Source organism: Chrysochloris asiatica, unplaced genomic scaffold, assembly GCF_000296735.1.
Source record: "Chrysochloris asiatica unplaced genomic scaffold, ChrAsi1.0 scaffold00180, whole genome shotgun sequence".
Taxonomy (NCBI): domain Eukaryota; kingdom Metazoa; phylum Chordata; class Mammalia; order Afrosoricida; family Chrysochloridae; genus Chrysochloris; species Chrysochloris asiatica.
Genome location: NW_006408698.1, coordinates 4,493,068 through 4,501,222, shown reverse-complemented (window position 1 = coordinate 4,501,222; position 8,155 = coordinate 4,493,068). Strand labels below are relative to the sequence as shown.

The 8,155-nt window shown below is 38.9% G+C and overlaps 1 pseudogene; it reads right to left on the bottom strand.

Annotated features, from left to right (window-relative positions):
* Positions 1-518: 518 nt before the first annotated feature.
* Positions 519-2,667, bottom strand: LOC102813878 (annotated as a pseudogene).
* Positions 2,668-8,155: the final 5,488 nt, after the last annotated feature.

Genomic DNA, 8,155 nt, shown 5'->3' with positions numbered 1-8,155 from the left:
GGTCTCCAAGGATTCAAGCAGTCCTAACAAGGCCTATCAACAGCCGGTTCCAAAATAAAGTTCCAAGGTCTAGCCCTTCCTTCCCAAACAGCATCAAATACACAAAATCTCCTGTCACGTTACACCTGATACTTTGGAATATGGAAGCATATTTTAAATACTCTTAAGTCATTTATTTATTAAAAGTTATCTGCCAAGATTTCACATTAGCTTAAAATTTCATTCAGTCTTTCCACTTCTTTATAGACAGTTCTTTAGCAATCATATGGTAAGCCCCAAGGTCAGCGTCTTTGTTCTCTAGGTGATGCTAATACTGCTCTACCACAAGATAAAAACTGCTAATTCAAACTCACGGAAAAAGGAGTGAGATTTCTGCAAAGTGCATTTTAAGAAGAGGTACTTTTTACTTATGAAAAGAAACCAGTGAGTCCTCTAAGAATCATAAAATGGAGTATTTTACAGTTACGCCCATGATTTGAAGTGATGGATTCAGATGATGCTCTTGCTGGTCCAGGCTGTTAATGCTCTTTTTCTTCCTCCTGTGGGCCCCCTTCATCAGGTATCACAAAGCATTCATCTGTGGCATAGAGAATATCTACAATTCTCTGCAATACAGGGTCATTTCCCCTCTCAGTCTCTTGGCAAATCAATACAACGTTCCTTAGTTTTCCAAAGTAGAAATCACTCTCCTCCAGGACTTCAATGGTATGTTTCAATACATTGACCTGCTGCATCAATTCGGCTGCTACATCATCCCCATTTCCCACACCAGGACTCTTTCTCTTCACATCCGGGCCAGCCTTAGAAGTTGCAGTAGTTCACTGTGTTGAAATGGGCCTCTGTGGAGCTGCACTGCTAAGCTGAAAGGTTTCTTCAGTTTATTCAGAGCTGAAGCAACAAGCGAAAGGAGCCACTGCCATTTCTTGACCTTGTCTGGCAGCTACAGGGTCATAGTCTTTTCCATCGTAGTTTGCATCAAAAAACTTCTTGAACCACTGAGCAAATTCCAAATTGCTGTGAAATTTCTCTTTTACTAATTTGTCCACCAGAATGATTTTGTCAACACCCATTCTCTTAAAACCTGCTTGCAGAATTTTGAAGTTCTAGATATATTCATGTTATAGCTTAGCTTAGGAGTCCTGGTGTGGCACTGTGGGCTAATGTGCTGGACTGCAAATTAAAAAAAAAAAAAATCTGAACCGCAAGGTCGGTGGTTCAAGCTCACCAGGCGCTTCCGATCCATAGCAACCATGTATAGGATTTCTGAGGAGCAACTGGTGAGCGTGAACCGCTGCAATCCAGTGCATTAACCTGCAGTGCCAACCAAGACTCCTGGTTAGTGGTGGTGGTGGTAATTATGTGCCGTGGAGTTGGTTCCAACTCATAGCGACCCTGCACAAGGGTGTCCAAGGCTGTAAATCTTCTCGGAAGCAGAAAGCCTCATCTTTCTCCTGAGGAACAGCTGGTAGTTTCGAACTACCGACCTTGTGATTTAAACCACCATTGATTTAAACCGACATTACGGTCTAGTGCTTTATCCTACAGTTCCACACCAGGACTCCAGTGCTTATAGTTGTTGTTGTTGTTGTTATGTGCCGTCGAGCAGGTTCCGACACATAGCGACCCTGCACAGGGTTTCTGAGGCTGTAAATCTTTACGGGAGCAGAAAGCCTCATCTTTCTCCCACAGAGCAGCTGGTAGTTTCGAACTGCTGACCTTGCGGTTCGCAGCCGGATTCGTAACCACTACGCTACCAAAGCTCCTAGTGCTTATTGTAAAGGGTTTGAAATGGAATCCTCAGATATATAGAATGCTTAATTTACAATATCTTTTTAAGGCATAAAGATACAAAAAGTGACCCACAAAGTTATTAATAATGACAATGCTAATTTTTATAAATTTGGCTCCAAAGATGACAGAAGCAAACAAAAAGTTCTAAAAAACCATTAGCCGTTTTGGGACGTGGCCCTGAAGACTCCAGGAATTTATATAGACTCTAGGAATATAGACTATAAATGAATTGTCTAACAGAGGTTTAGCATCCATGCAGATTCACATGGGAAAAGTGCAATTCCTCTTGTTTCCCATGCTCTCCTACAACCAGAGGTATGGTTGGCCGCCACACTCATCCACCCTCTACGCAAACTCTGCTCTCTGGGAGTTCAGAGCTGTACAGTTGTGTCTGCTCCAGACCTACAGAACTCCTAGAGCCTCCAGGCCAGAATTAGACTAGCAGGAATCCTCCTAGTCAGCCACCCTGCCTCCAGTTGCCTTTTTAATCCTGATAGACACTGAAACCTGCTGTTAAGGACCTCCAAAATCTACTTCTGTAGACGGGTCCTGTAGATGGTGCCCTGTACATAGGCTGTTATTGTTGTTAAGTACTGTTGAGTTGGTTCCAACTCATTGCGAACCTGTGTAGAGTTTCCAAGGAGCAGCTGGTGGATTTGAACCTCCAACCTTGTGTTTCAAATGGACCTGTGGTCCAGTGCTTATTATACAGCACCACACCAAGACTTCCCAGGAACGACACCTAGGAATTCTATTTAGAACTGGGAACTTTGCCATCACATGTACTTTCCCATCACATACCTCCCCCACCAAACTTGTGAGCTCCATGACTGGCAGGAAGCCCCCCCTGAGCTTTTTCCTCTCTTGGTCCAACATCTGCAATGGTTTTTTGTTTTTCCTTTAGCTATTTCATTGTTTTTGTTTGTTTATTCTTTCTGCTTGTTCGTTATGACTCTCTTTCCCTTCCATTTATTTTATTTTAAACATTTTATTGTGAATTGAGTGAACATTTACAAAGCAGTTCATCAATTTTACATTCAAAAGCTCATGTTAACATGTGCTTACCCTCTAGCCCATGAATAGTTTTCCTTCCCCTCTTCCCCCATTACTATCATAGATTGTTTCTTTTAAAAATGTTTATTGTGATTATGTGATAGTTTACATATTATTGTATGTAATATGTAAACATTACATATCTTCCTTGGTGAAGTGTCTGTTCATGTCATGTGCCCATATTTAAATGGTGTTGTGTTTTTTTTTATAGAGGTGTTGTAGTTTTCTATAAATTTTAGATATGAGTCCCTTATCTAATATGGGAGAACATTAGTTTTACATTCATTCTATTGTATATCGTTTCATTGCCATGGTTACAATCTCCTCCGTGCAGCATCAACCAACCAAAGGGTATACCCGGCATGCCTGCCCGCTCCCCCCTCCCCCCCACCATTGTCAGCACACAGCCCCTCTCCCTCTCTGGGTCTAAAGTCCCCAGCTCCTCCATCTCTCCCCGTCATCGTCTCTGCCTCCATCTCTGGCATCACTGCTTCTCTGGGTAGGGTCCTGTTCTCCGCTCTTCTCCCTTGATGGTCCCAGGGACCTCCGCTCCTAGACTGCAAAGTCAATTACTCCCCTCCTTGCTACAAAATGGCTACCTTTACATTTCCAACCCTCACAAGCAGTCCTGATAACAATTATGTTTCTTTTTATCTTGTTGTAATTTTTTTCTTTATTGTAATGACTTGATTTTTACAGCTATCAAGAGATTAAATTTAAAAGATGTATAAACCTAAAATAAAAGAGATACAAGGAACTTTTCCAATGATTAAAGAAGACCTGAATTTATGTGATATAGATAATTTCTCTTATCAAGAAAACCTTTTCTTAACTTTTTACAACATTGGTCTCATATGTAATTTGTCCTTTTGTGATTGACCAATTTCACACAGCAAAATATCCTGCAGGTTCATCCATGTTGTAAAGTGTTTTGCAGATTCATCATTATTATTCAACATTGGATAGTATTCCATCTTTTTGCTGTTTCTCTTGTAGACAACATATTGAAGAATCCTGTTTTCTTCTCCATTCTGCTCTCTGTCTCTTGACTGGTGCATTTAATCAATTTACAATAAATGTAGTTATCAATAGATATGAACTGATTGCTGCCATTTTTCTATGTTGTTTTGTGGTGCTCCTGGTTTCATTGTTCCAAATAATTTTTAGCTCTGAGTTTATGGTTTGTTTATTTTTTCCTTTGAGAACTTAACTACACTGTTTTATTTATTTAAATTTTTATTGTGAATTGACTGAAGGTTAATATACAACCAGAGTTCATTTTGTTTGTGGGTTGTCTTTTCCTTTTCATTTTTGCTTACTAAATCTTACTGATTGTCCTCTCTTTAAATTTTGATGTGTAGGTGTATTAATTTTCCTTGAGATTACCTTGCTATTTACTAATTTATTTCCCCTGCTTAAAGCAATCTGTTTTATCTTGAAATCTTCTTGACTTGCTTGCCATTTAGAAGTTCTGTATCTACACTATTATTTCCTCTTTCTGCGTAGTTGTTGACTTCATTATAAATTGCTATCTCTGGTTCCCTACTTTCAGTCTTGTAGGTTTGTTTTGCTTTAAATGCTTTTATATCTGGATTAAGTTCTGAGTGGTGTAGTCATGTATGGTGATCTTAGGTTGTTGTCTGCTGTTGTTGGGTCTCAGTGCAAACAACACCCTTTAGCATTTTTTGTAAAGTTGATCTGGTCATTACAAATTTCTTTAATTTCTATTTATCAGGAGATGTCATATTTGAGGGACAGCTTTGTTGGGTATATGAGTTTTGGTTGTCAGTTGTTTTTCCTTCAGAGTTTTTTGTATGCCATCCCATTTCCTTCTTGCCTGCATGGCTTCTGCTGAGAAATCAGAGCTTAAATGCTTAAAAGCTCCTGCAAATAGAACAAATAAAAAAATAAATTAAATTTTCCTTGAATCAAATGAGAATGAAAATACAACATACAGAAACCTTTGGGACACAGCAAAAGCAACGTTTAGAGGACTATTTTTTAGCAATAAAATTACATACCAAAATCAACGCATTAACACAACATCTCTAACATTTAGAAAAAGACCAGCAAAGTAAACCTATAGTCCCCAGAAGAAAAGAAATATTAAAGATTAGAGCAGAAATAAATGAATTAAAAAACAAAAACACTAGAAAGAATCAACAAGACAAAAAGTTGGTTCTTTGAAAGGATTAATAAAATTAACAAAACATTTGCAAATTTAAAAAGAGAAAGGTGGGAGAATATGCAAATAACATGCATAAGAAACGATATGGATGTCACAACAGAACCAATGGAAATAAAAAAGGTAATAACAAAATACTATGAAGTGTCATACTCCGACAAATTAAAAAATCTAAAAGAAATGGATACATTTGTAGAAAAACATGGTCTACCTAAATTAACAAAGAGTGAAGTAGAAAAGTTGAACAGACACATAACAAAAGGAAGAAATAGATCAGATCACAAAACAAAGGAAAAGAATCAAATGATCATATCTATTGATGCAGAAAAGGCATTTGACAAAAATTCAACACCCATTCTTAATAAAAACACTCAACAAAGTAGCAGTTAAAGAGAAATTCCTCAACATAATTAAGAGCATATGTTGTTGTTGTGTTGTTAAGTGCCGTGGAGTCGGTTCCGACCCATAGCCACCCTGTACAGGGTTTCCGAGGGTGTAAATCTTTACGGGAGTAGAAAGCCTCATCTTTCTCCCGCGGAGCGGCTGATAGTTTCGAACCGCTGGCCTTAAAGTTCGCAGTCCGATTAGTAACCACTACGCTACCAGAGCTCCTTATTACAAACCCAAAAGCCAGCATTACCCTCAATGAGGAGAGACTGAAAGCCTTCCCTTTGTAAACAGGAACCGGAAAATGATGATCTTTTTCACCTCTCCTATTCATCAGGTCTGCTGCACAAGACCTTTTTAAAGTGTTGAAGAGCAAAGATGTCAGCTTGAGGACTAAAGTGCGGCTGACCCAAGCCATAGTATTTTCAATCACCTCATATGCATGCGAAAGCTGGACAGTGAATAAGGAAGACCATAGAAGAATTGATGCTTTTGAGTTATGGTGTTGTAGGAGAATATTGAAAGTGCCATGGGCCGCCAAAAGAACCAACAGATCCATTTTGGAAGAAGTGCAGCCAGAGTGCTCCTTGGAGGCCAGGATGGTCAAGCTTCGTCTCTCATACTTTGGGCATATTGTCAGGAGTGACCAGTTGCTGGAAAAGGATATCATGTTTGGTAAAGTGGAGGTTCAGAGAAAAAGAGGAAGACCCCAAGCGAGATGGATTGGCAAAGTGGCAACATCAGTGGGCTCAAGCGTGGCAACAATTGTGAGGTTGGCCCAGGATCTGGCAGTGTTTCGTTCTGCTGTGCATAAGGTTGCTATGAGTCGGTACTGACTCGATGGAACCTAACAACAACAACAACAATTCACCATTGTGTTGGAAGTCTTAACCAGAGCTATAATGCAAGAAAGGAAAATTAAAGGAATCCAAATTGGCAAAGAAGAAGCAAAACAATGTCTATTTACAGCTGATAAGATCTTATACATAGAAAATTCCAAAGCCTCAGCAAGAAAATTATTGGAACTCAGAAGGAAAGCCGTCCACATACAGTCAACTGATGTTTGACAAAGGGCCCAAACACATTAAATGGGGAAGAGATAGTCTCTTCAACAAATGGTTCCATCAAAACTGGAAATCCATTTGTGACAGAAAGAAACAAGACCCATATCTCACACTATATGCAAAAACAAACTCAGCATGGTTTAAAGACCTAGAACTATAAAGACCATCGATGAAAAAATAGGGAGAAACTTTGGGACTCTATCACATGGTATAAACATACTATCAAACATTACAAAATATACAAATAGTAGAAGACAAAATAGATGACTGGGACCTTCTGAAAAAAATTAGACACTTATGAAAAAAAGATTTCACTAAAAGAGTTAAAAGGGAGTCTACAGATTGGGAAAAATTGGTTTGCAACAACATATTAGATAAGGGACTCATATCTAAAATTTATAGAAAACTACAACACCTCTATAAAAAAAAACACAACACCATTTAAATATGGGCACATGACATGAACAGACACTTCACCAAGGAAGACATTCAGGGAACCAACAAACATGAAGAAATTTTCATAATCATTAGCCATTTTGTTGTTGTTAAGTGCCATTGAGTCAATTCCAACTCTTAGCGACCCTGTACAGGGTTTCAAAGGATTTGAACCAGCAACCTTGTGGTCCAGTGCTTATCTAACAGCACCACACCAGGAGTTCATTGTTGTTGTTGTTGTTAAGTGCCGAGTCCGTTCCAACCCATAGTATGACGGTGACTATAGCCCTTAGCCTTAACCACCCTTCAGGTCTGGAAAGGAGCTCATCCTCTTTGCCCAGTTTTCAGCCAAGCAATAAATAGTTTTATAGTGGGGGTGGGGAGGGCGAGACAGCACTAGTAAAGTATCCTCACCATAGAATGATCACACATTCAAGATCAAAAGGGCAATATTTTCCTAAGGACAAAAGTTGAGAAGGGACTAGGAAGGTAGGTGGAATGCAAACAGGAACTATAGGGAGGAAGTGGGTTAATTTATTGCGTGGAAGGGGTTGTAATCATTGAGATGAAACAAAGTGTGTGATTTGTTGTGTTTAAAGCTGATGATCTTGCCTGTAAACCTTCACTCATGTCACAATAAAAGTTAAAAAAAAGAAGTCTAAAGTGAAGTGGTCAGGACTACAGGGTTGATAGGGTAAGGTTTCTCAGAGATTCTCATAGGACAGCCCTTGCTATCCTGGAAGAATGACCAAGTATTTTGTCGTGATAGAAAAAAAATTCCTCAGCACTGTTTTCCTGGTCTTTTGCTGACTAATGTAGTTTTCAATTTTCTTAAAACTTCTTCATAATAAGCTTCCATGATCGGCCTGTGTCCTTCCAGAAAATCTATTAAGATTGTCCCTTTGGATTTTTTTTGGGGGGAGGGGGGCAGTTGAATAAGCTTTCCTTTTATTGATTCTTAATACCATGTGCAAGCGTGGCAACATGAGGTTGCAAATATATAGAAAATTATGACATTACCACAATTATCCAAGATGTTTCTTTTTCACTTTGACTGGAAAACATAAAATTTTTAAAAAACCATTTAAATAGGTTCCTCAGTATTTATAATTCCTAATGGAGTCCTCAGAAGTACAATTAAGTGTTCTGGAATACTCATACTTCTCAATGTTGTCCATAGCTTGTCATGATCCACACAATCGAAAGCCTTCGCGTAGTCAATAAAGCATAGGTAAACATC